General features: G+C 43.0%; 1 protein-coding gene across 3 annotated transcripts in view; it reads right to left on the bottom strand.

Moving 5' to 3' along the window:
• Nucleotides 1-26,871, bottom strand: part of LOC131683952 (mucin-5AC) — a 297,456-nt gene that overhangs the window by 159,859 nt on the left and 110,726 nt on the right. The gene's annotated exons all lie outside the window — the stretch shown is intronic.

Below are 26,871 nucleotides of genomic sequence, written 5' to 3'. Positions count from 1 at the left end.
TCTGCAAGACTGCGATTAAAGGTTTGTTTTTTTTGTGCACTGTGACGAGTTACCGAAACGAAATATGCTACGAAAAGATAGTCGAAGACAGTCCAAATTGAAGCGTTTTAGCAGTTGTTAATAACAATGAGAAATAACGAATATATATCAAAATTCCATTTATCAACGCTAACTGAAAATATATCTGGTAGCACTGCTCTAGCGGAGTTCTATCAGGCTAATAGCAATAACTTATGTTCTAGGGGCTTTCAGCGCTGAAATGAAAGGTAAATGGTCCCAGTTACTAGTCTTACTTGGTTTTGTGAGTAAATTCTGCCTAAATCGAAAGTTATAGCTGTTTAAAAACGTTGTTGGTTATAAACAACATGGGCATGGAATGGTTAATGTGCCTAATTTATACCTTAATACGAATGAAACTGATTTCAAACAAGAGTGTTTAGCATATTTTAGTCATGTGCAACTTATCGGTTGTTCGCCAAGACATTAGCGCAAGCTGAGTTTCCGCATGCCAAGCATTCGTTATGCATCTTTTATATGGGTGAAGATTTCTTCAAGTATATACAATAGAATAAAATGTTGATCGAATTTGATCAGCTTCCAGAGTAAAGGGCGAACACGAAATTATTACGACACATTCAACAGGGCATAACTTTTTTACCATTGGGTAAAAATCAACCAAATTTTGCACACTTTCTCATTTATGTGTATTGTTTACATGCTGTCAAACTCGAAGTCGTGTTTTTCGATTCAACGAAAATGGAGGTGAACCAACGCGAGTCGAGAGAACAAATTCTTTCCAAACACCTGGAATTTCCTGACCTGTCGCACCGGCAGTTTAGAAAAATGTTGAGCATTCACCATTCAACCATCTCCAGAGTGTTGAAGCGGTTCCAGGAGCGGTTGAGGTTGGACCACGACAAAGGAGCTGGAAGAAAACCGGGACCGGAGAACAAAAGAACGGAGGGAAAGGTGAAGCGGATGATTAAAGCAAATCCCAACGTCTCAAGCCGTGATTTGGCTAAAAAGATCGGCATGTCGCAGAGCTACGTCCAGAATGCATAGAAGAGAGCTGGACTACATACATACAAGGTACAGAACTTCCCAAACCGCGATGAGCGGCAGCAATCGACGGCTAAAACTCGGGCACGGAAGCTCTACGAGAAGATGCTGACAAAATATGGCTGCTGTGTGATGGACGACGAAACGTATATAAAAGCCGATTTTAAGCAAATTCCGGGGTTGGAATTTTTCACCGGCAAGAGCAAGTTCTATGTGGACGACAAATTTAAGACGAAGAAAATGTCGAAGTTTTCCTCCAAATATCTCATTTGGCAGGCCATCTGCTCTTGCGGACTGAGGAGTGAGCCTTTCGTGACAAACGGCACAGTAAATGGCGAGTTCTACAAATCCGAGTGCCTCGAGAAGCGCCTTTTGCCGTTTTTGCAGCTCCGCTATTTTGGCCAGATTTGGCATCATGCCACTATTCTAAAAGTGTCCTGGAGTGGTATGAGGCCAATTCTGTCCATTTTGTTCCAAAGAACATGAATCCGCCAAACTGTCCGGAGCTGCGCCCGGTGGAGCAGTACTGGGCAATGATGAAGCGGGAACTTCGGAAGAGCAAGAAGACAGTCAAAGACGAGAAGGACATGTTAAGAAAATGGAAAAAAAACTGAGAAACTGGTACCGGATGACACTGTAAAGACTTTGATGGAGGGCATCAAGCGAAAATGCGTTCAATTTTACACTCAAGGCTCCATCGATTAACTTTTCTTTTGATTTTTGAAGTAAATATATGTATAAAACTACCCTAAAATTTTGGTTTGATTTTAAACCTTATATGAAAATTTGCATGACATTTTCGGTGTCGCAATAATTTCGTGTTAGCCCTTTAATTGTACAACATAAAAAATTTCAAACATTTGTGCTATTACGACCCGAGGCCGTCAACGCCAAAAGTGATTTATTTACAATTATAGTTCAATATCATAATTTATGCCTAACGTCCATTATGCCTAACGTATGTTATGCCTAACGTCCATTATGTCTAGCGTCTTTATGTCTAACATCCATTATGCCTAACGTACGTATGCCAAACGTCCGTAAGCCTAACGTATTTATGCCTAATAGGGTACACCTCTGGGAAACTAGGAAATAAAGCAAGGAAAATTGCGAGTGAGAGGGAAGCTAATGGGTTAGGATAGAAAGAATGCGAATCACTTTTGCTTAACACTTCAAGAAAGGCAGACATCAAAGTTAAAAGTTTAAGAAGATTGACAGTTGGAAATATTTAAATAAAAAGTGTATAGTAAAGCAAATAGAAGAGTGATAGAAAGTGGATTAAATAAATACCGAGAAGGAGTCAGGTATGAAACAAAAATAAAAGCAGTCCCAGTAGCAAGCCCATAAGATTTTCCTCCCTAGTCAATATTATCCGGTTGCAGGACCCATTATATGAGCTCCTAAAGCCATCGGAGTGGCTTAAGATCCGAGCGTGGTATCCCTTCAACAGCCCGTCGTCGATAGCAGCCCTATAATCGCCAAAGAGGTGCTATCGAGCACACAAACTCCGCCACGAGGTTCCATAGAGACCTCCGAACCGTCAGCTAGTAGCTGAGACCAGTCACGAGGTGCCGGAGTGCCCTTGAATCGCCGGCCTGTGGACAGACGTACCAGTCAGAAAGTGGAATCGCGGGTCATATCAGACCCAGCCATCTAGTAGCCCACGTGTTGAATTGCCAACAGCATCCCGTCGTAGCAACCCATCGCCTCAGTAGCCGTCCGTTTCCCGCTTCGTCCCAGCGTTCACCGACCGGCCTTGTACACATCTACACTCGCACACTAAATTGTAACTTGTAATAAATAATTGAAAAAAGTGAAAAGACCGTGTTTGTTTTTCTGATTGGGACAGAGTGACATTGAGCCGATCCTGAAGCCTCCGTGCCTCAAGCTCGAGCTATCCAAGAAAAGAGGTCTTCGCAGCCAACCCTAAACGGTCCCCGTGGCTTGACCAGGGGCATATAAACCCCGACCCCTCTGATCTGGTAAGTAACACCCTGGCGGCCTCAAGATCCGTCATGGCCAATGTGGTCAACGCTACTTTTATTGATCATTAGAGATCTAGACTCGCAAAATCAAGTAATGTTGCACCCATTTTAATATAATATTCATTCGTACATCATGGTGGTACTAGTTTATATGGGGATTTGCCGTGTGACCGCACTCTTCAACCCGTAGCTCTGGAACCAGAGGTCGGATCAACTAAAACTTCTATAGCAGCTTATGGGAGCGGTACACCTTTTATTTGAAACTGTAAATCGGTTCAGCCATATCTGAGAAAATTAGGCGACAATATTTGACAATAACATACACACACTGACAGTTACGATTATACTCTCCGTGCTGCAGAGAAAGTGGCGAAGGGACCAACAAAGTAGCGCCATCGCACAGTGTCGCCTAGCCGGACAAAACCTTAAAACATTATTTTGGTTTTTTCATGATGAAACATTTATCTCTGCTTGTAAACAGGTTGAATAGAGTCTTCTCAAAATATTAAGTCTATTTTTTTGACGTAGGACTACGTCTTTGTTTTCGATATAGGGGTGCACGTTGCAAATTCTACAAAACGTATGTAACGAAAAGTGGTCCAATTTTAAACGCATATAATTCAGCCATCTAACGATAAATTTTCAAATTTTTTGCGCATATCGCCCCGAAATACTTCTAAGAATAGATTCCAATAGATAAACCCAAAGATTTTTGATATCATGGCATTAAAAATTTAAATAATGAACAACCTAGTCAAAATATCGCGCATTTACACACAGAAGATAGCGCTTCCCTAGTCCAGCACGACGGATTTGTGTACCTAGCGCGCTACGCTTCAATGAATGACGTCATCATCGACTATTTAAACGGACGGATTGTGCCAGAGCAGCTCAGTTGCCTGCTGAGCGGCAGACGAAGCAGGTCACTGCGTTGTGTGTTTTCACAGCCAGTGTAGCTGAGTTAGAAGTCCGTTACACTGCCTGTGGAGCTACGCTACCCAGTGAATGCGACTGTGCTTGTCGTTCAAACACTATGCTATCTTTTGTGTTGTGCTCGTTTCCAGCACACTTTTATGTATAATTCTCGACAAACATATGATTATGGCCTAAAAGCCAACTGTCACAATCCACTTTGAATGGAAATTCCGGACAAACCGTTACACGCCAATCACAGATGTTGATAGTAAACGAAAGAGAAATGTTTTCTCTTTCATAAACCGTTGTGAACTGTGTTCGACCAGTAACGGTTTGTCTGGAATTTCCATTCAAAGTGGATTTTGACAGTTGGCTTTTAGGCCGTAATCATATGTTTGTCGAGAATTATTCGTACACGGTTAAATAAAACAACCTGCAGAAAAGTTCTTTTAACTTACTTTTGAGTTGTGCGTCGCTTTCGCACTTATTAGTGTTGTCAAAAACAAAAAGAGAGATTCGACTCAGTCGAGGTCTTCCGTGGAGGAAGGTACTTTTGAGTTGTTTGGGGTGAACTCAAAATTAGGTAAATTCAACTTAAATTTGAGTATAAAAAACCTATCAATGAGTTGTAATTTTTGCCGTGGTTAAATGGAAACTACCTTCAACACGGTTTACCTAATTTTAAGTTCCCCCACGATACCACGAGATTGAGTCAAAGGAACTCAATTTTAGGTAGTTTTTCGTTTCCGTGTACACAAAATAGTTTGTACATGCGAGCTCTATTTGCAAACACGGTTAACATAGTGTCGTGGTATTAGTTGTCTCTTTCGTTCTATCCATCATCATCAGCGTTGATTCATTTTGCTTTGTGCGCTTGGGTTTAATGTTTGAGGTGAATGTGTATAATGTTACTAAATTGCACAACGAAAGTTTATTATTTACGTTCGATCAATTCATTGATTCATTTCCCCTTCACGTGATTCATTTTGACTCAGCCTATAGTATTTTGATTCTACTAATAGGTACATACTACAAAGCCTATTTATGAATGGATACACTGCCACTTGAAAAACCGTTGCAAAAACGCATCTTGTCCATATATAAAATTGTTTTCGATTCTTGTATATTTATATTTTTGATATATGATTATATGCATCCGCTGCAGTGATATTTGTATGCGTACTTTAGGAAAGTTACAATAATGGCAAAATATAACTAGAATGCTTGGTCTATACATGAAATGTGATTATATTGTCTAAAATTTGATTTTTCTTCGCTGGTCCGGGTTTTTTAACACACACAATCGAAAAGTTTTTACAAGCTAATCTTATGCTATAAAGATTTAGTTCCAGATATTAGTTCGGTCACAGTTTTCTGTCTTCTTTCTTCAGATCTTCTTAAATAAGTTTAATCGGATTCGATCACCTACTACAAATGATAACCAAGAAGGTTTGGTTCAATATGTAATAATCGATGTTGATTAGTTGTGATTAAACCATACGTAAGAAATATATTTGATTTATTATTGCTATAAATGTACTAAGAAAATAAATATTTTACATTAAGTAGTATAGTCCTACGTCTACAGCTCGTGCAACCCCATAGGGCTGCCCCTTGTAGTTTTTACACAACTTGAAAGGTAAAATATATAATCAATTCTGGAAAAAAGCTGTATTCGAACATATGTTGTTCAAATGAATATATCTTTTTAGTTAAGATTTCGATAAGGGTTTCACTAGTTTAATTTGAAAGGTTATTCGCTGGATTTATACTTGCCATTCGATTTACTCGATACAAGCCTTTCTTCTCGTTCTAACATGAAAAAACAAATAATAAATCATGCATTAATTTAAAATTATAATGTTTATGGTTATTGTACTTTTTGGGAACAGCTCGATAAGATCATTTGTAGATAATAACACTTGAAAATTAGTGTACTTTCTGAAAATGAATGTCTTATTTTGCCCTTTTCTGCCCCGAAGTATGAAAAAAGGTGTCCTCATAAAAAACAAGTCGATTCGTCGATTAGTTTTTGAGTTATCGTATTCTCTAGTTTGAAAAAATGCGGTTTCGAAAAAACGCTATTAAAAGGGTGTTCCACATCAAATTGCACCACGGAAAAAAACGCTGTAGAAAATGACCTATTGGGTATTTTCTCTTGAAAATTTGGGTAAAAGCAGTTTAGAGTGTATTATTTACACTGTATTTTTATCGCTGTCAGTTTTTTGTTGCTGATAGATTGAAATCTGCGTGTTATGGAAAATACGCACGAGGAATGCAAGGCTGTTTAAAACAAAGTTCAGCGTGGCCACCGAGATTGCGGGAGACAATTCTAGAGGTTTGACGGCGCCGATGGTTGAGTGGTAAGCGTGACCGCCACTCACCCCAGTTGGTCTGGGTTCAACCCCAGTCGAGATCGTTGAGATTTTTCTTAGGTGAGAAAAATCTGAGGGCGCGCCTTCCTTCGGAAGGAAAGTAAAGCCGTTGTTCCCCGGTCCATGAGTTGATGGGTCGATATCTAGTCCAGATAGTGGGAGTCATCACCTCTCTGGCGTCGGTATTTGGCCTCGTAGCGGAAATAGGCCGACGGAAAATAACCAAAACTAGAAGAAGAAGAAGAGGTTCAATACGAACAATTAAGCGGATAAAAAAGTAGTCGATTTTTTGCCCACTACACTAGACGCCCCCTTAATAAAATCCCCATAGTGTAATGTTATATTTCGTCCTCGCTATTTCCTCATTTGAAATAATGCTTAATGTAAAACCTTTAAACGAATTATCTTCGAACGGCCAATCGATCCGAATTCAAGCAAGCTTACTTTTAGCATCCAATTTAAATGCTAATCACTTTCGGAAGTAGTGTAGTGTGTTAAATAAGGAAATTCGAACTAGACGCTTCTTCCTTGCCATAACAACCATCCATCATTACCATTTTGGACAGACATGAAACATTTATCTGGAAGCTGGTGCTGGCTAAAATAGCATGCAATTCCGTTCAGCGTTTAAAACTAGAAAATAAACGACGAAGTGGTTTTCAGTATACCAAATTCATTCGTCCGGCACCTTTCAGCCATTCTCGAGTGGCCCATGGTAGAAAGATTGAGACCTACACATCTCGGCTCCCTGATGTGCCATACAAATCAACCGAACGTAAACATTGAATCACTCTAGCGTATGATTAATTAAGCCAAGCCAGCCATCGAGTTGGAAACTGAAGCACCTCGTTGGAGTGAAACCTTTTGAGTATCATGCCGTAAGAAATCGATACGTTCCGAAGAGCGAAGGTCACAAATCCGCGAACTTGCAGGCAGGCGCCTGGCGGGGCTCAACTATGCTAAGGTCAGTACTTAACGCGGGCTGCAGGAGAATGAAACTGAAGCAGAACTTTACATTTCGACTTTTGTACTTATGCAGTACAGTTTAGTATACTTGGGTGTGTACGTGGGCCATAGTATGTGGTGTAGGTTCGAGGTTGTGGGTGAGTTAAGGTTGACCCGAGCATGAAAAAATATGTTTTTTTAAACCACTACAAAAGTATTGGCTAAACAGTCATGAAAAGCTGTCAGCATTGCTGGAACAGTATTCTGAATAGGCTCATCGATGGAAATTTATTAAGTGGTGGGGGATAACTGTGTTTGTGCTTTCCATTTTCGGGTTTTCCATAGAACCCCATAAAATCGCAGAAGTTGGACAAAAGTCGATTTTCTATGAGCAATAGGTAAAATAAAAATCTGATTATTTATCGAAAAGTTATTGCGTCAAACAGTATCATTTTTAAACACATTCAATCATTTTCTAAGATTCTCGTCGATATTGTGAGCATTTGTTTGTGTTCAGTGTTTTTTGAAGAGCGGATTTCGCGTAACTACAGCACAGAATTTCATCAAGATGTAACATTTGAAAAGACTTTGTCTTACGTTACATAATGTCAGTGAAATAAATAAATATAAAAATATAAATAACTGTCTTATTTCGACATGGAAAATATCTTGCTGCACTACCTGGGGCAGGATGTCATTCCAAAATATGAAATCAATCGATGCCACGCTTTTGTGTCACTATTTTGAACGCTAATAACTGTGTTATTTATGAACGGATTTCCGTCAGTTTATTACCAAACAATTCGGAATTAACTGAAATTATGTTTTATTGCTATATTTCTTCGTATTTCAATAGCACACTATTGAAAAACAAGCAAAAATGAATATATCTCGGAAAACGTAAAAACTGCTATACATCAGTCAATCTATCCCGGGCAGAACCGTCAATAGGGAGCACCTAAGCAACTCAATCAAATACAGGAGGCTATTTATAGAGGTACCGCGTGTTCGTTTAGAGATTATTACACACAAACTTTGGAAATCCAACGTGGGGCCAATATGTAGCGATTCGGTGGCTTGGCCTCATTGGTCTAACAAACACGGAGACTTATGCGCCACTCTCCTGGGAGAGATCACCTGTCATGTTTAGTTGCCCGGCTTGGAAGTTAATGAACTCAATGCTCAGGCCAACCACGAACGGCTGCACTAATTTTCGATCCCAAAGACCTTACGACAATTTCGCGTCGACCGAAGGAAACAAATGCTCCCGCGACATTCTATCTACTTTAACCGAATAAAACACTGGATTAGAGCTTCTGTAACCTGTAAGTGGAAAGTAGAGTGAACAGATTCCTCCCAACAGTTACTGCCATCACCCAACCCGCATTGTGCTGCCATCACCCAACCCGCTAAAAGCCACTTGCCCAAAACCTGATTCTTCCCCGGCACTACCTTACGGCATTACTTCGAGTAGGGGTTTTTATGTGCATTGCACCCACTCTAATTCAACTACTTAGTAGTTAGTTCCTTCAGTAGGGTTACAGCCCCACTCCTCGACACACCACCAGTTCTCCACCATCCACACAGACTGGCAAGTTCTGCATGGCAGTCGGAAAGCTGGCTGTGAGTCGAGACTTAGTGCTCCTCCCCTCCGAAGACAATCTGGGCGGCAACTTCAGATTGTCTAATTCACCGAGGCCTTAGGCTCCCTTGTGCCAGTTAGCACCGTAACCCCTTCTCGTACCATCCAGCGCCATATACTCGTTGAGATCCCAACTTGTTCGCGACTACTCGGTCTAGTCCCCGGCGGCGAACCTAGCTTACGCCGACGGAGAGTTCCGCGGCGCAGGGAGTTCTCCCGATACAGATTATTCTTTGGTTTTAGCACCACAATTTCTTGAGCCCTTTGGCTCCCTCTCGTTCCATTTCACTCAACTTCCCCGATGAGCCGTTCAGCTCCCGCCCTTACTAGTTTGCAAACTACTCGGTCTAGTCCCCGACGATGGATCTAGTCCACAACGGAGAATTCCCCGGCGAGAAAGACTCTCCCGAAGCCGAGCGGTAGATTTCTCCCGATACTGATGTACCTTTCTGTGAGACATCTCGATTTATTCCACGGTGATGGATCTAGCCTACTCAATGGGCCAGCCAGTAGGTGCTGAGGTCCATCCAGCGATTCCGGGTGGAGCGAAGCTTCCGGTTCACTGGCGCCCGGAATAGCTGTGTGTGTTTTTTATAGTAAGGTTTAAAAAGCTTCGAAAGCCTGGCCTGTAGTGTATTGGCACCGTGTGGGACTCACGACTCACGTTCGTGCCTAACCACTAAAAACAATCCTGACTCTTTACGCCCTTCTTCCCCACGGAACTACGACAAGGTTTTACTTCGTGGGGAGGATCGTTGTGCTTTCGTCGCACCTCTTTCTTCTGCTCTATCTCGGAGACTTATTTGGTTCATGGAGTGGCTCGATCTATGAGCTTTGATTTAACTCTCCCAGCTTTAGCTCCCAGCTTTATGGAGATCAACCAAGATATTATCCTACTCCGACTGAGAGTTACCCGGCAACGGAATTTCTCTCGGTACCAGTGTTCGTGATCCAATTAGCTCCCCTTTTCGTCACGATTCTGTCGGACACGGCGACAAATCTACCCTATCGTGAATTCCCCGGCGGTAGATTGCTACCGATACCGATGTACCATTTAGCTCCCCGCTCCGTCTACTCGGTCTAGTCCCCGGCGATAGACCTAGCCTAGTAAATAGGCCAGTCAGTAGGTGCTGAGGTCCGTCTAGCGTTTCCGGGTGGAGCGTAGCTTCCGGTTCACTGGAGCCCCAACGACACACTGCCAGCAGTTCAACACGGTCTACTCGGTCTAAGCCCCGGCGGTGGATATAGCCTACTCACGAGCTTCCCGGTATGGCGTCGGGGTCGGTCCGGTCATTCCGGTGAAGCCTGACGTCCGGTTTACTGGCGCCCGACAGCCATGCCCGGTGCTATGTCGCGTTACTAAAATCTTATTTCTCAACTGGTCCCTGGCGATGGACCTAGTCTACTCCGCCGAGGAGTTCCCCGGAATTTCTCCTGAAACCCGATTTGTGGTTTCCTGGCGGCGTTCTAGCCAATGGCGCTACTTTGTTGGTCTCTTCGCCACTTTGCAGCTCGGAGAGTATACTCGTAACCACTCTGTTGACAGCGTCCCAGATATGCTCGTCGTGGCACATCTCGTCGACGGTATTGTCCACTGCTACACCAGGCATACTCCTACGAACTTCTTCGAACCTAGGGCATTCAAATATCACGTGTTCCGGTGTCTCTTGCACGTCCACATACTCCAGGCAAAGGGGTGACGAAGCATGCCCAAACCGATGCAGGTACTTCCGGAAGCATCCGTGCCCGGACAAAAACTGCGTCAAATGATAGTTCACCTCTCCCCTTTCCTATGTACCCAACCAGATACAATTGGGATGAGTCGGTCGGCCCACCTTCCTTTCTCAGTGTTGTCCCACTCTTGCTGCCACTTAGCCAACGAGTCTGCTCGGACTAGTCTCCTTGCATTACGTGCATTTCTCCGCCAATAGCATTCCACATCCTCAGTCATGCAGATGTGAATCATCCCGGCAATGATGCATACCGCCTCCAACGATATAGTTCTGTACGCACTCGCGACACGAACAGCCATTAGGCGAAACGTGCTTATCAACTTCGTGCGGTTCCCCTTTTAGTTCAGTGCAGCAGCCCAGGCCGATACGCCATACCTCAGTATTGAGGATGAGACACCCGCCAGGGGACGACTCGTACTGCCTCTTGCTCCTTCGTGAATCGGTATGATCCTTGCCAATGCGTTAGTTGTCCTCGCAGCCTTCTCACATACATAGTCGACATGGCTGTTGTAATTTAACCGATCGTCGACCACCACACCCAGGTGCTTCTGCATACGCATCGATTGGATGGATTGTCCCCCGACGCTGATCTCGACACGCTGAATTTTTTTACAGTTGCTAACCAGCGCTACCTCGGTGAGCCAGCTGTAACTTGACGTTAGCTATCCAGGTTTCCACGATGCCTAATGTCTCTGCCGTCAACATCTCCACCTCCTCAAGGGTCTCGCCGGTTATCGTCAGGACAACATCATCTGCAAAGTCGACGATCCGAACGATCCGTTGTACATTATATTCCAGAGCGTTGGGCCGAATATGGAACCCTGAAGTACTCCCGCCACGACCATAATCAACCTCTGCTCCGGCCGAATTTCTCTCGAAACCCGATTTGTGGCTTCTTGTTGGTCCCTTCGCCACTTCCTGTGCAGCTCGGAGAGTATGCTCGTAACCACTCTGTTGACAGCGTCCCAGGTATGTTTGTCACGGCACATCTCTTCGGCGATATTGTCCACTGTCATACCAGGTATACCCCTACGAGCTTCTTCGAACCTAGGGCATTCGAAGACCACGTATTCCGGTGTCTCCTGCACAGTCGCACACTTCGGGCAAAGGGGTGACAAAGCATGTCCAAACCGATGCAAGTACTTCCGGAAGCATCCGTGCCCGGACAAAAACTGTGGCAAATGGAAGTTCGCCTCTCTATGCTTCCTATGTACCTAAGCCGACACATTTGGGATGAGTCGGTGGGTCCACCTTCCTTTCTCCGCGTTATCCCAGTCCTGTTGCCATTTAGCCAACGAGTCCGCTCGGACCAGTCTCCTAGCTTTACGTGCATTTCTCCGCTGGTAGCATTCCACGTCCTCCGTCAGGATGATGCAGATGGGGATCATCCCGGCGATAACGCATACTGCCTCCGACGATATTGTTCTGCATGACTCGCGACTCGTACGGCCATCAGCCGGAATGTCCTATTTAGCTTTTCACGGTTCCGCTTGGTTTTCAGCGCAGCACTCCAGGCAGGAACCCCATATCGGAGTATCGATGACGAAACAGTAGATAGCTGACGTCTCGTGCTGCTTCTCGGGCCGCCGACGTTTGGCATGATTCTCGCTATTGCGTTCGTTGCCCTCGCCGACTTTTCACAGGCGTAGTCAACGTGGTTGTTGAAGCTCACCCGGTAGTCGATTATACTTCCAATTGTTTCAGTGCACACTTCGATGCAATCACGTGCCCTCCGACGTCGATCTGCATCCGCTGAACCGCTTTGCAGTTACTGACCAACACCTCCGCCTTGTGGTGAGCTATTTGCAGCTTGGCCCCGTTCATCCAGCTCTCGATCGCGTCTTTTGTCTCCGTCACTGACACCTCTACTTCTTCAAGTGTCAACATCTCCACCTCCTCAAGAGTCTCGCCGGTTATCGTCAGGACAACATCATCTGCAAAGCCGACGATCTCAACTCCTCTGGGCAGTTCCAGTATTAACAATCCGTTGTACATTATATTCCAGAGCGTTGGGCGGAATATGGAGCCCTGAGGTACACCCGCCGTGACCCTAATCGACCTCTACCCCATGTTCGTTTCGTAGACCAGTACTCGGTTCTGGAATTAACTTTTTAGAACCTTACAAACCTTACCTTACCTTACAAAAATACACAAACATTCACCTTATCTTATTTACGCTATTAATCTGTAGATGTCGCAGCAGGTAATTGAGCTTTGTAGAAAATGCCAATAGCTCTACTGTACATCCAACGACCCCTTTTTAAGAATGTCTGAGGCCACCTTCATATACAATAAGCTCGGCGTGAATACATCCACGTTTCAATTGGATTTTTTTAGACGAATCACTACGACCAGTATTTAGATCTATTGTGGTATGATCCTTTCTTAATCTAAGTGTACTATCTACTATGACATATCACTAATAGTGAGTGATTGTCGTTACTGAGATACACACTCTTCCCAGTTAGGCACTCCACTTCGTATGAAGTTTATAACCTGCTTGGGATTTGCAGTCCAAATATCAAAACAACATCACAGAACAAATGCTCTGATGTTTCACATTCAAATCCGCAGACTCGGCGTGTATCGTTTGTAAGCTTACCAATTTTTTAAGATGATATTTACTAGGACCGTGTTCGGTAAGTAGTCCTGTCATAATGCGTAGCTCTTTTTTGTTTAGTCTAAGCAACTCCAGACTTTTTTTTGTTGTGTGAGATAAATTTCTTTGATTGTCGTAGTCCAGGTGTGATACTCCAATTGTTTTTATAGCTGTTATTTCCTACTTTTTCCATTCCGTTTTGAGAGCAATCGATGAGACTCCACAGAATGGTTCTGGGCCGATAAAATTAGTGGAAGACCCTCTTCTTGCTAGCTCATCGACTTTTTCATTCTCTGCAACTCCACAACGTACTGGAACCCAGCATAAATTAACATGATTTTTCTCTGCCAATTGTCGGAGTGCAAGAATATACTATCATACTAGTTTTGAGCGACATATAGGAGCCCTTAATGCGTTGAGTGCAGCCTGACTATCTGAGAAAATGCAGATTTCGCTCAAAACTAGTAAGGTAGTATATTCTTGCACTCCGACAATTAGCAGAGAAACATCATGTTAATGTATACTGGGTTCCAGTACGTTGTGGAGTTGCAGGGAAGGCATACCGGTATTTTCTCTTCAGACATACGTAAGTGCATTCTAGATCGGCATATATTTCTGCTTGAAATACTGTCGGCCAGTATCCCATGAAGATAGTAGCGTTTATTCCTGGTCGTGTAGTACCCGATCCTGTCGAAAGGTTCATTTTTGACCCATCTGCGAAGAAAATTACTGTACCTGTGCGGAGACTAGGGCCACTTTGTTCCCAGGTTGACTGTTCAGGCTCAATAATTTTGTAAGTAGTTTCAAAGTTCGGCATCGCATGAAACTAGTCTTCATTTGCAATGACGAGGTTATTTATAGGAAAATCTTTCAAAACCGCAAGATGTCCTGTTAAATTTCCAGATAACAATTGTTTATGACGATTGATGACTTATTTTCACTGCGCTTTTTTCCGCCTCAAGTTGTATCACCTGATGTAGCAGAAGGAGATGCAACATTGCATCTAATGCTTTTGATGGAGTACTTCGCATGGCACCGGTTATCGCTCCACAAGCAAGCCTTTGAAGTTTACCTAGATTTTTTGAGTTGATGTCTCTTTTGTTTTAGGCCACCAAACTATGGAGGCATATGTTATTCTTGGTTTGACTATTGTAGAGTATAATCAGTAAACCATACTACCATCAATTGAATATTTGCAATATATTGGCACTTCCAGAACGAATATTTTTTATTCGGGCGCGTATTTACAAAAAGAAAAATATTTATGAAGGCAGACAAGTATTGAAAAATGAGATGAAACGATCTCACCAGCTCTGAATAAATAAATTCATGAGATTTTTGTGAATTCTGCTCCATCCGTGAAATTGTTGCATCAGCTACTCAGGTCCAGCCGGCGCTGTAGGCGCTAAGCGGAACGAACGGGCGTATTTTTTCGCGGCTAGCTTCACATATTTCAATGGCAAAGTTGTGACGATAAATCTCTATGCAAAATCACACTTTTCTCGCGGTATTTCAACATACTAAGACGTACCTAACTCAACAGGAAAAACTACCTACTAAACGATTGATTTCATTTTTCTGTTGAATATACTGTATATCACAGAAAAACTTTGAAAAATAATGGACGGCAACGACAACACGCCACTTCTCTCAGCATAGAAGAGAGCATGGTGTTATACTATAATTCATTATTTTTTACTATTGTCGGAGCTCGCTCTTGAATATACAATAAACAGGACAGAACAATGTCACCATTGTTCTGTCCTGTTTATTTTTTTCCATTTTTACATTTTTTCGGCAATCTCCTTGGATGAAAGCGGAAAAGATACACCCAAACCAACAACGACAACGCAAAGAATATTGCTCAGGGCCATCCTCGCGACGACGACGACTCGACCACCTCGAGAGGTACTCGGGACTGGAGTAGCTGTTGAAACTTTTCTAGCGATGCGCGATATTTTCAGGTTATTTTTTAATAACTCTGCCTTTAGTTCAGCATAGACGTTATCCGATTTCCCAGTGATAGCAGCGTTAAAACACTCAAGCAAAGAAACGGTGTCGCGAAAGCGAGCAAACTTCCTCAGCCTGACACATTCATTGCACATCCAAGATAAATTTGGGTTTTCCTGAAAAATTCTCTAGAACGGCTTGTTGTTTCCCGCATTGCATATGCACCACAAAAAATCCCATAAATTCGATGAAGTCGTCGTCCGGTTTGACGGTTTTCGCGCAACCATCGTATGCATTTCCATTAAAGAATCATTTGTTTCAGCTTGCTTCGCCAGCTTTCATTGAAAATGTTCTAGGACATAACAAATTGATCGTTTCAATCAAATACTAGAAGAATTTTTATATTGAAGCAACAAACCACAAAACCATAGAAATGTGCCAAGGCAATTAAAATTCCGTAATATGTCTGTGTATCGGTGATGGTAACAAAACTCCACTCCGCAAGTCAACCAACACCCAAGACCCTGAAAGGTAATTGGCTGCAACAATCGATGCACGACATTCAAGAGATTGGAATGCTTTTTGGTGCTCGACCGGTTCGTAATTAAATTTTCCGCATGATGGACGACAGGTGCAATATTTAATTTTCCGAACAGTTTCATATTACTTTCATCACAAAATGCCATTAAATTGTTACATTTACGGGGGTCCGTCGGATCAAGTTTGTTAGGCGTTTTACTATAGCTAAGACCTTAGGCAAATTGGTGTGAAGCAATTGTACAGATGATCGACCATGTGTGGGGAATAATTCTAATCGATCACTTTGTTGAATACCACGTGCAAAACAAATAACATTTTTATGAGATACGACGTGCAGTGTTGATTCATTCTGCGACGTTCGTCGACGACGGATCACTGCAATGCAAAGGTCAACCGAGATGAGCGTATATATTCTTCAGAAAATCATCATTACAGGGAATGTGTATCTATATGCTGATCTGATCGAGCTGCACCGAAGCGATTCCGAATGGCAATGGAAGAGACAGGATCTCGACATTGAGCTTGTGTCTTGAGTGATCGATTGTTCCTCAAGTCCCCCGCATTCAGAGCATAGTAAAGGAATGGAGCAATTGCGAGCATGTGAATCTGCGATTCCATTGTGCAGTCCGATCGATAAATGAGTGCCATTATTATTGATCGTGCGCATGTGGTTTGCGCTGGCGGGTCGTGCACCCGCATGCAATGGCAGCCAATTTATTGACACGAACCACTAAAATGCGCTCTTGGAATGTACAATTGGTTGGTAGTGATTGTGATTTATGTTGGCACTTTCAGTTTCAACGTACAACGAAATGAAGGTTTGTCTGCTTCAAAAGGTTTAGCTATGACCACGTACGTAAACATTAACAATTGTTCCGAACATTATCGTTTTTGAACAAAATTTTACATATAAACCATTTTTGAGAGGCAGTAAACCCTTCCAACTGACTGGTGGATCATCTTCAAGGCACTCACTCCACTTAACATACATAGCAGCTGCTCTGAGGAGCACTGATGTGGTAGACCTTTTCCAACATACTCATCGTCATCCGGCGATGAACACGATTTCCTTAGCGAAACGCAACGTAATATCACAAGTGTTTTTCTGTCGACTGAGCGTGGGAAACGCTTTTCTGATGGTGAATGGCATCAAATCCCAAAAATTAAAATAACGGCACCCAATTTTTTATCTCAACTATCTGCAACATGTTATTATCAAAAAACCGCTTGTCAATTCATGATCCCATGTGCTTGAAAAGTAGCGGACGAAAAGCCCCCCATTACACAAACCCTTTCACGACAGTTCCACTTCCATCCCATGCGCTCAGGCAGAGCCGAATGCCAGATCTTTCAATGAAAGCGAAAGTGAGCTATGATGATGAGGTAATCTCTCTGTCTCTTCCACTGACTTATTTTGCGTCTTTTGAAAACCGGCTATCGCAAACCTACCCAAATATTTGGGTCTCACTCGACCTGTTGATTGTTGACAAAATTCATGCCGTGACGGAACGGAGGACCGGTTTGTCCTCCGCTAGTGTGCCATGTACTACAGATGTTCGGCAGCAGCTCGGAAGTGACCGCCGCCATGGCCAGCCATCATCGGCGACGTCGATTGAGGTTGTTGACGAGTCGCGCCGGGCATCGCGATCGTTTTAAAAACTATCCTTCCTTTTTTGTTAACTACAAGTCGCGGCGGCTGATTTGACTAGCGCGGCTGTGTCGTAACCGTTATGTGCTAATTTTTTTTCGGCGGTCTCTGTCATACACGCTCGCACAAGAGTATTTTTTGATATGACATTCGTTGCTGGGTCCCGCCTGATCGAGCCGTCATGACTTATGTGGAAAGTGATGACCGTGTTGAAGGCAGCCGGATAAAGGTTAGACGGGTCGGTAGGCTATACGTAATCGCTGGGTCGGTTATTAACTTGAGCCTTCACTTTCCAATTAAAGGGCGAATACGAAATTATTGCAACATTTTCAACCGGCTGTAACTATTTTTCCACTGGACAGTAGTAAACCGAACTTTGCACAGTTTATCTTTAAAGTATTTTATTTTTATCTTTATAATAATGTCATTATGAGCTTTTATGCGGTCAAGATGTAAGTAAAACCACATGAAGCACATGGGAAATATTTCTAACATCCTACTTTTAAGAAAAGACCTATTTTAATCCACCCAGGAAGCTCTAAGTACTTTCGAAACCCGGCACCTTAACCGGTGGAATTAGGCTCAGTTGAGCATTCCTGACCAGTGTCGATCCGGCTCTGAACGCGGACCGACCCCACGGAGGACCGCATCTACCCTCGTACGCAACCTCACTGCTTGTAGAGGTAATCATAGGATTGCATAGAGAGACTTCTTACAACAGGTGTAGATAATGGTTTGGAGTTGGGATCCTAAAAGCATGGAAGAAGATAAAAACAACAAAAATAAAAAAAAACCTAACGAAGCAAGTATGATGACCCCGTTCGCCAAAAGGGTGGGACTAGCGAGGTCACCGACCCGTCAAAACGACCAAGAGCGACAGCAAACTAATATGACGCCAAGGAATCTAGGTTTGCATGTACGCACGCCCTAATCAAGCAATACCCAAGAAGACCAGTAATCAGGGTTCCTTTAAGCATGGCGAGAAATAACTGTTAGATTTATTCCCAAAGGGAGGGGGCGCTCAAGCTATGAAGAAGCCAAGAGTTTTAGGCCTATCAGCTTAAGTTCTTTTCTTCTGAAAGCTTTGAAACGGATAATCGATCATCACATCAGGAACGTTAGTTTAGTTGAACATCCACTCCACAAAATGCAACATGCATATCAGTGTGGGAAATCCACGATCACACTGCTTCACGATGTTGTTTACAACATTGAGAAAGCCTTCTCGCTCAAGCAATCTAGCTTGGGTGCATTCCTAGATATTGAGGGTGCTTTTGACAATGTGTCCTTCCAGTCTATTCTGGAAGCGACGATACCTGCATGTATCTCAGGTTGGATAAACGCAATGCTTAGTAACCGCATACTTTGCTCGTCACTGCGACAGGCTGAGATACGGAAGTTGAGTATTTGCGGTTGTCCTCAGGGCGGCGTTCTGTCACCTTCGTTATGGAGCTTGGTAGCTGACGGCTTGTTGAAGAAACTCAATGAGCTTGGATTTCCAACCTACGGGTTTGCTGACGATTACCAAATACTAATTACTGGATTTTGCATCGGAACAATCTTTGACTTAATGCGACAGGCATTAAGAGCTGTCGAACAGTAGTGTCGACAAGTTAAATTATCAGTTAACCCAAGCAAAACTTCAATGGTTCTTTTCACGAAGAAGCGAATAACAACCGGGGTTCGTCCCTTGCAGTTCTTTGATTCTGAGCTACTGTGTGCAGATCAAGTCAAATACGTTGGAGTCATATTGGATTCCAAACTGAATTGGTCTGCTCACATTGAGTTCAAGTCAAGAAAGCGTGCATGGCCTTCGGGCAGTGCAGACGAACTTTTGGAAAGACCTGGGGTCTCAAACCTAAATACATCTATTGGATTTACACGACAATTGTACTCCAATACTGTCATACGGATGCCTTGTGTGGTGACAGAGGGGAGAGGTGGTGACAGTCCAGTCAAAGCTAAACCATCTGCAAAGAATGGCGCTCATGGCGTTGACTGGTGCTTTCACCACGACTCCGACTGCTGCTCTTGAGACACTTCTAAATATCAAACCATTACACGTACACCTCACAAGCACTATCATGTGCATACAGACTGCAGGTTACTGGGTTTTGGAACAGTAACCATGTTGATCTTGCTACCAGTCATACACGATTGTGGTCACAAATGGTTACATGGGGTGAAGATATTCTTGCTCCCAGCGATATTACACTCACATGTAGTTTTCCTTACAGGACATTCCATGTGAAGTTTCGCTCTCGAAAGGAGTGGTTGTCTGGCTATATGGAAAGACAACAACAAACGCAAGTGGTCTGTTACACTGACGGTTCGCTGATGGAGGGACGTGCCAGTGCTGGTGTCTACTGTCGTGAAATGAGATTGGAACAATCTCACTCACTGAATTGGCCAGGGCAGGTTCAACGATTGACTTCGTTGGTCCTGAGCCCGCGCTGCCAATTTCGACAAGTTGGATAAGGGAAAAAATACGGTCCTAGGCTTTGTCCGAGCACCGCAATTATTGGAGAAATCTACAAACGTGTCGCCAAACAAAGGCGTTTCTAGAACAACCGTGCCCAGTGATTTCGAAAAATCTCCTACATTTTTCGAAGCTCCACTGCGGCATGCTGACCAGGGTTTTAACCGGCCACTGTAAACTCAATTATCACATGACAACTATTCAGCGCGCTGAGTCTTTTTCATGTGATCTTTGTGAATCCAGACTACGGAACCTCATATCATCTGATATGCAACTGTTCAGCGGTAGCGCAATTGCGATTTCGAGTCTTCAGCTGTCCTTATATAGACGAAACCATGTTTGGACGACTGAAACTCAGAGACATACTATAGTTTCTTATCCAATATGATAAAGAGCTTTAGGCTTATTCGCAGGCAAGTTGAACTACTTGTGAGTTTAACTTACCTGTTGTTTATTTTTGTTTTTGTGCTCTTATTTTTCCCACCCTTCCAATTATACTTCCCCACACCTCCTTGTCCTTTCCTTCCGCTCTGGAAAAGATGAAAACGCACGGCCAGGCACAAATTCCCGACTATGTACGGGGAACGTGCCATTTAAGCCAATATATTCTGATTCCTGATTCCTGATTCGGGACTAGCGAGGTCACCGACTCATCAAAACGACCAAGAGCAACAGCAAACCAATATGACGCCAAGGAATCTAGGTTTGCATGTACGAAGACCAGCAATCAGGGTTGCCTAAAGTGCTGAGGCAAAAAATCGAAGAGCTCTACGAATTCGTGAAAAGCACGGGGAACGTGCACGGACAGATTAGGGATCTAGTGATTGGCATCAAATCCGCCTTAACAACTGCCGAATGCGACCGGCTGGCGCTACTGGAGAGTGCGAAAAACAACCAAAAGACACCACGGAGGTAACGATAATAGAAGCCTATGAGACACTGAAGGTTTCTCGTTCCGTGAAAAGAGTACGATAAATACCAGAAGATAAGGGAAGCGTTCTGGTCGTCAAAGCAATCTGCGGCCTTACGTTACTTACGTTGCAATCCTCCAAACGGGCGAGAGAGGAGATCAATCTCAAGGAGCTGGGAAAGAACGTAGTAAGAACGAAACGCACTCAAAGATGTGAGGTAGTGTTTGAGTTGAAGAAGCATCAAGAGCTCGACTTATCGAGAATTCGTCGCAGAAGCGGTGGAAGTAGAAGAGAACGTGAGAGCTGTAGTTCAGGAAGCAGTGGTCGAGTGCAGGAATCTGACCGAGATCACAACGGAAGACGAAGTAAAATGCTTGCCAATAGAGCAATTTAACCTGGAGAAAGAGCAGATGTCACTCAGGTTTAGGAAGGCGTGTAGCGGCAACGATACGCTTATCTCCAGCCGCAGCTAATCAGCTTATGTCGACCGGTAAGATCAAAGCCGGATGATTCGTGTGCTTGTTATGATTGATCCCTAGAGCCACTAAACAAATGGAGAGGTATTTGAGGTGCCTGTGTTTGGGCCATCAGGCAAGAAACTGTAGATGCCTGGATAGATCTGATCTGTGCAGAAAATATGGGGAGAAGGGGCACACTGCTAAAGATTGCACAAAGTAACCGAAGTGCTTTCTCTGCACAAAGATGGGCGAATAAGAACACACGACAGGAGGCTTCTAATGCTAAGAGTACGAAAAGGGGAAGGCAGGCCAATGATGATGGAGATAACCCAGCTTATGCTCAATCATTGTGACAGTCCAGTGGCGTAGCCAGGGGGGTTTTGGGGGTTAAACCCCCCTCCAATCCAAAATAATTAGATTGAAAAAAAAATATTAATGCTGATTAATTTAATTAAATATTCTACAAAATATTTTTGGAAGTATATCCTCTGATCACTACATTGAGAACCGTGTTTTAAGCATCCTGAGGACTATTGTAAAATTGTGGGAAAGGTATCCTGTAACTTACCTCTTAGCCGAAATTCAGTTCAGACAAAAAACAAGAATAATATTTCGGAAACTAGTTGGAAGATGACGTTTACAGTTTGTCTCTAACAGGTTAGGCTCGATTTTTATGAGCATTTGATTTTTGTTGTATTATCAATTATATGAATAGCCTCTAAGCAGGCTTGGTGTATCAGTGGTGTATGTTTGAGTGCTGAATTGAATGGCGTACTAAAATTTTATGTATTAGGTACTGGGACTCGTCAAGTTGTGAGCTTGCCTAATGAAGAAAAGTAAAACAAATGCTCGATAAATTTTTAATGGTCACGATCACATTCATTCGAAACTGTCAAATTTCGATGTTAAGTTACATTGAAGAACTTCAAAACGTAAAGCTGCCCATTTTCCAATAAAATAATTTTGGCGGGTTATCCTATTAGAAGTAATTAAAGAGAATGTACTCTTCAAGCAAATTTAGGTCGAGTTTTAATGTCTTCAGTAAAGTTTTCAAAAATGCTATTTCAAACAACTTTGTTGAAGACATGAATATCCCATACTTCAGAGTATCGAAATATAACTTGTTGAAGACATGAATATCCCATACCTTTACAACAAGTTATTCTGATATTACTGTATTTGGAAAATCTCTTCTGTGTTTTATAAACAATAAAATTCACATTACATTGAAGGTATGAGTCTCTGAAGCTTACAAAAATTATATATTTAAGAGAACTAGCTTAAAAAAAATTTCCAAATTTTAAAAGGATTATGAGTTTGCCCAGAAACACAAAGAGTGTTTCCGTTTTTTGGAGATAGTATCAATTCAGCACTAGCATAGTCCTGTCACTAAGTTAGTATCGGATTTTGATGAGAAAGTCTGTCAAAACGCAAATTGCATAACTAATTTAGTTCTCAACCCGCAATTATGGTTTTAAACAATTTTATTCTAAATTCAGAAAAAATATTTTTTGCCTAAATTGTTCTCCACTAAGTAGAAATATAGCATGTTGTTTTATATCTCGATATGCTGTATTCATGTAGCCTTCATATCTTCAACAAAATTGTTTAAAATGACATTATCAATAACTTTACTGAAGGCGCCAAGTCTCTTGCTATTTTTGAAGCGTTACTTCTCCATAATTACCTCTATGCAGATAAATTAGTATTATTTGTAGAACATTAATTGTTAAATAATATAATATTATTAAATAATATTAAGAATAATTTGTAATTTTACCAAACTCTGAATGCAAAAAGACGCGAATGACCGATTATGGTTAAAGCGTCTATAATAAAATAAAAAAAACCTCTATGCGAAATAATCACTAAAATGTTTATATCAAATTATGTGCTATTTTATGTTAGAAAATTTCTCTCGCCTGTCAAACCTTCAATGTTAAGGATTTTTGAATTAGGTGATCTACGCCACTGGGACAGTCAACAGCAGAAACGAATTGGGACGTTGCAACTATTGCAGATCTGTATTGTGTTCCTTCCAAAAACGGTAACTGTGTGTAGTAAAATCGGTTGCTGGACACGCTAAACGATTTGTTAGTCGGAGGAACGCTGCACAGAGGAGTAACTGGGATCGAATCCTGGCCAAAACTATTTATTGCGGCTATTGCTGTTACTATGCCTTAATATGAACTAAAAATAGAAAATAACTAATTTTTGAGACAATTTGGCATCTATCCACCTACCAGTGCAGAGGTCATTTTTCTAGATCTTTCCGAATATTCCTTCCGAATCCTAGTATTTTTGAGGTGATCTTTGTGAATATATTTGTTTTTCCCGATGCATGAACAGTTGTTCAGTGGAAAAGGGAGAAGCAAGGGGATACCCGTGCACATATTCATAGATATACATTTTGCCAAACATAGTATTTGGCCCTACAGCAGTTTGGCGTACCTCAAATATCAATATTTTCAAAATATCAATATTTCAAATATTTTCAAATCGCTTGGAATTGGTGGATCGGAAAAGATCGGAAGAGATTGAATGTTTTTCGGATAGCCGGAAATGTTTTGTAATGTTGTTTCATTTCACATTGCCGGATCTTGCCGTATAATGTAACTTTTTTATCATTCAAATTTGGAATAAAATGTTAAAAAAGGGTGTTTCTAAAGCTGGTCCAATACACAGAAACACTACTATTTTCGGTTATTTTTAAGCTGAGATTACAAAAATAGTTGTGTTCAATTACGTTTGTTATAATATTGCCTTATTTAATACAGTCATCATCATTAGAAAGCGGTTTTGTTGGATAAATAAAAAAAAAAGATTAAATAAAAAATCGAAAAAAATTTTTTTGGTTATTGGCCAAGAATTTGTTCTAGCTACTCCTCTGTGCGCTGTTGCTATAGGATACTTTAACGCTTGGGCCGTCGAGTGGGGTAGCAGGCTGACCAACACAAGAGTTTACAGCCTGTTGGAAGCTCTGGCGAAACTGGATGTAAGGCTGTGCAACGAAGGTTCTACTAGCACATTCCGTAAAGACAGCCGTGAATCTATCATCGACATAATAATCTGCAGTGTGTCGCTGATGAATAACAGCCGATCCACTACACCATTGGTCGACGGAATCGCATTGTGAAGCGGAGAGCGAGGACTGGCGAGCGGAAGTGCAAAACTATACTTCGAAAAACACCTTTTTGTGGAAGCACTTCGTGCTGACAGCCTCGCTGCAATTGCGAATGCCGATGAGCTGTCGGAAATATTATCGACGGTGTGTGAAGATTTCCGAGGAAAATGGAGCCGAGGAACAGCCGGCATCCAGCGTATTGATGGAACAAAAGGCTCAGTATATTCCGTGCTGCCTAACTAAAAGCCAGAAGAGGCCAGCAATATCTAAGGCAGTCAGAGAAGAGTGTAAGGTGACGTTGCGGATGGCTAGGGGCGCTTTTAAACGCGAGATAGTGTTTAGTAAGTCCACCTGCTACAAGAAGCTTTGCAGAAAAGTAGACGATAGCCCCTGGGTCAACGCTTAGCGTGTCATGGTCAAGATAAAGGGTCCAACGACGGCATCTGAAATGTACACTGATAAATTGAAAACTATCGTGGAGGGTCTTTTTCTGAAGCACGAGCCAACCACATCCTACACCTACACCTCCTACAGACGGTGGAAATGTTGGTGGCAATCGAATCTCCATCGATGAGCTCCTTACAGGGGCGAAAGGGCTGAAAGCGAAGAAAGATCCCGATCCGGACGGTATCCCCAACGTGGCACTGAATACCGCGATCCTTGCGCTTCTGGATAGATTGAAGATCCAGAAGCTGGTGATGCTGCCAAAACCAGGGAATCCACCAGGAAATTCAGCATCGTATCGGCCTATATGCCAGCTGGATACTCTTGGTAAACTTCTGCAAAGGGTCATCCACAACAGGCTGATGAACCACGCTGAAAGTGAGAAAGGACTATTGCTTAGACAGTTCGGATTCCAGAAATCGATGCGGTTACGATCGACGTGAAGAAAGCGTTCACGACACCTGCTGGATGGCTACCGCCCGCAGCGCTGCGCAAAGTGCGGTTCCCGGACTATTTGAGCAAAGTTTCGAAAAGTTACTTTCGAAAGTTACTTTCGAGTACTAGTCTACGAGACGAGCATGGGAAAGAGGTCGATTAGGGTCACGGCGGGAGCTCCTCAGGGCTCCATACTCGGCCCAAATCTCTGAAATATAATGTACGACGGAGTGTTAACACTCCCACTGCCCAGGGGAGTTGAGATCGTCGGCTTTGCGGATGACGTTGTCCTGACGATAACAGGCGAGACCCTTGATAATGTGGTTGACGTTGACGGCAGAAGCAATACATATCGTGGAAACCTGGATAGCTGACGTTGCAGCTGGCTCACCACAAAACGGAGGTAGTGCTGGTCAGAATATGTAAAAAAAATCTAGTGTGTCGTGATCAACGTCGGGGGACAATCCATCCCATCGATGAGTGCGCTGAAGCATTTAAGGTGGGATTGTCGACGATCGGTTAAAATTCCAACAGCCATATCGACTATATATGTGAGAAAGCTGCGAGAACAACTAGCGCATTGACAAGATTCATGCCGAATAACGAAGGAGCAAGATACAGCACGAGACGTATCCTGGCGAGTGTCTCGTCCTCAATACTGAGGAATACCGGCCTGAGCTGCTACGCTGAACTCAAAGCGAAACCTGACGAAGTTGACAAGCACGTTCCGCCTAATGGCTGTTCGTGTCGCGAGTGCGTACAGAACGATATCATCGGAGACTGAATGCATAATTGGCGGAATGATTCCAATCTGCATCACTCTGGCTGAGAACTTGGAATGCTACCAGCGGATGAATAAACGAAATGCAAGGAGACTGACCATAGCGGACTCGTTCGCTAAGTGGCAGCAATAGTGGGACCACGCAGAGAAATAAAGGTGGACCACCGACTCATCCCAAAAGTGTCCGTGTGGGTACATATGGAACATATAGAGGTGAACTTCCCTTTGACGCAGTGATGCTTCTGGAAGTACCTGCATCGGTTTGGGCATGCTTCGTCATCCCTTTGCCCGGAGTGTGTGAACGTGCATGAGGCACCAGAACCCGTGGCCTTCGAATGGCCTAGGTTTGAAGAAGTTCAAAGGGAAATGCTTGGGGTTGACAATATCGTCGAAGAGATGTGCCATGATGTGCATATTTGGAATGCTGTCAACAGAGTAGTTACGAGTATACTATTCGAGCTGCAGAGAAAGTGGCGAAAGGACCAACAAAGTAGTACCATTTTCTAGACAGCAGCTGTGAAGTACCGGATAACTCGTGAGCAGGCTAGATCCACCTCCAGTGATTAAAGCGAGAACACAGAGTCGAACAACTAACAGCGGGTCGTTGGAGCGCCATTGAAGTGTAAGCAAAAGCCCATCCGGGATCGCTGGACAGCCCTCGGCACCGACAGACTGGCCCGTTGAGTAAGCTAGCTCCCCCGCCAGGGACTAGATCGAGTAGATCGGGATGAAACGGGGAGCTGAATGGCTCACGGAAACGAACATCAGTATAGGGAGAAACCTACCGCCAAAGAATTCACTGCAGTGTAAATTCGCAGCCGTGGACTATCCGACTATATCGTGACAAA

The sequence above is a fragment of the Topomyia yanbarensis genome, chromosome 2, assembly GCF_030247195.1.
Source record: "Topomyia yanbarensis strain Yona2022 chromosome 2, ASM3024719v1, whole genome shotgun sequence".
Classification (NCBI taxonomy): domain Eukaryota; kingdom Metazoa; phylum Arthropoda; class Insecta; order Diptera; family Culicidae; genus Topomyia; species Topomyia yanbarensis.
The sequence above is the reverse complement of the archived record's forward strand: the minus strand, read 5'-3'. Positions and strand labels throughout refer to the sequence as shown.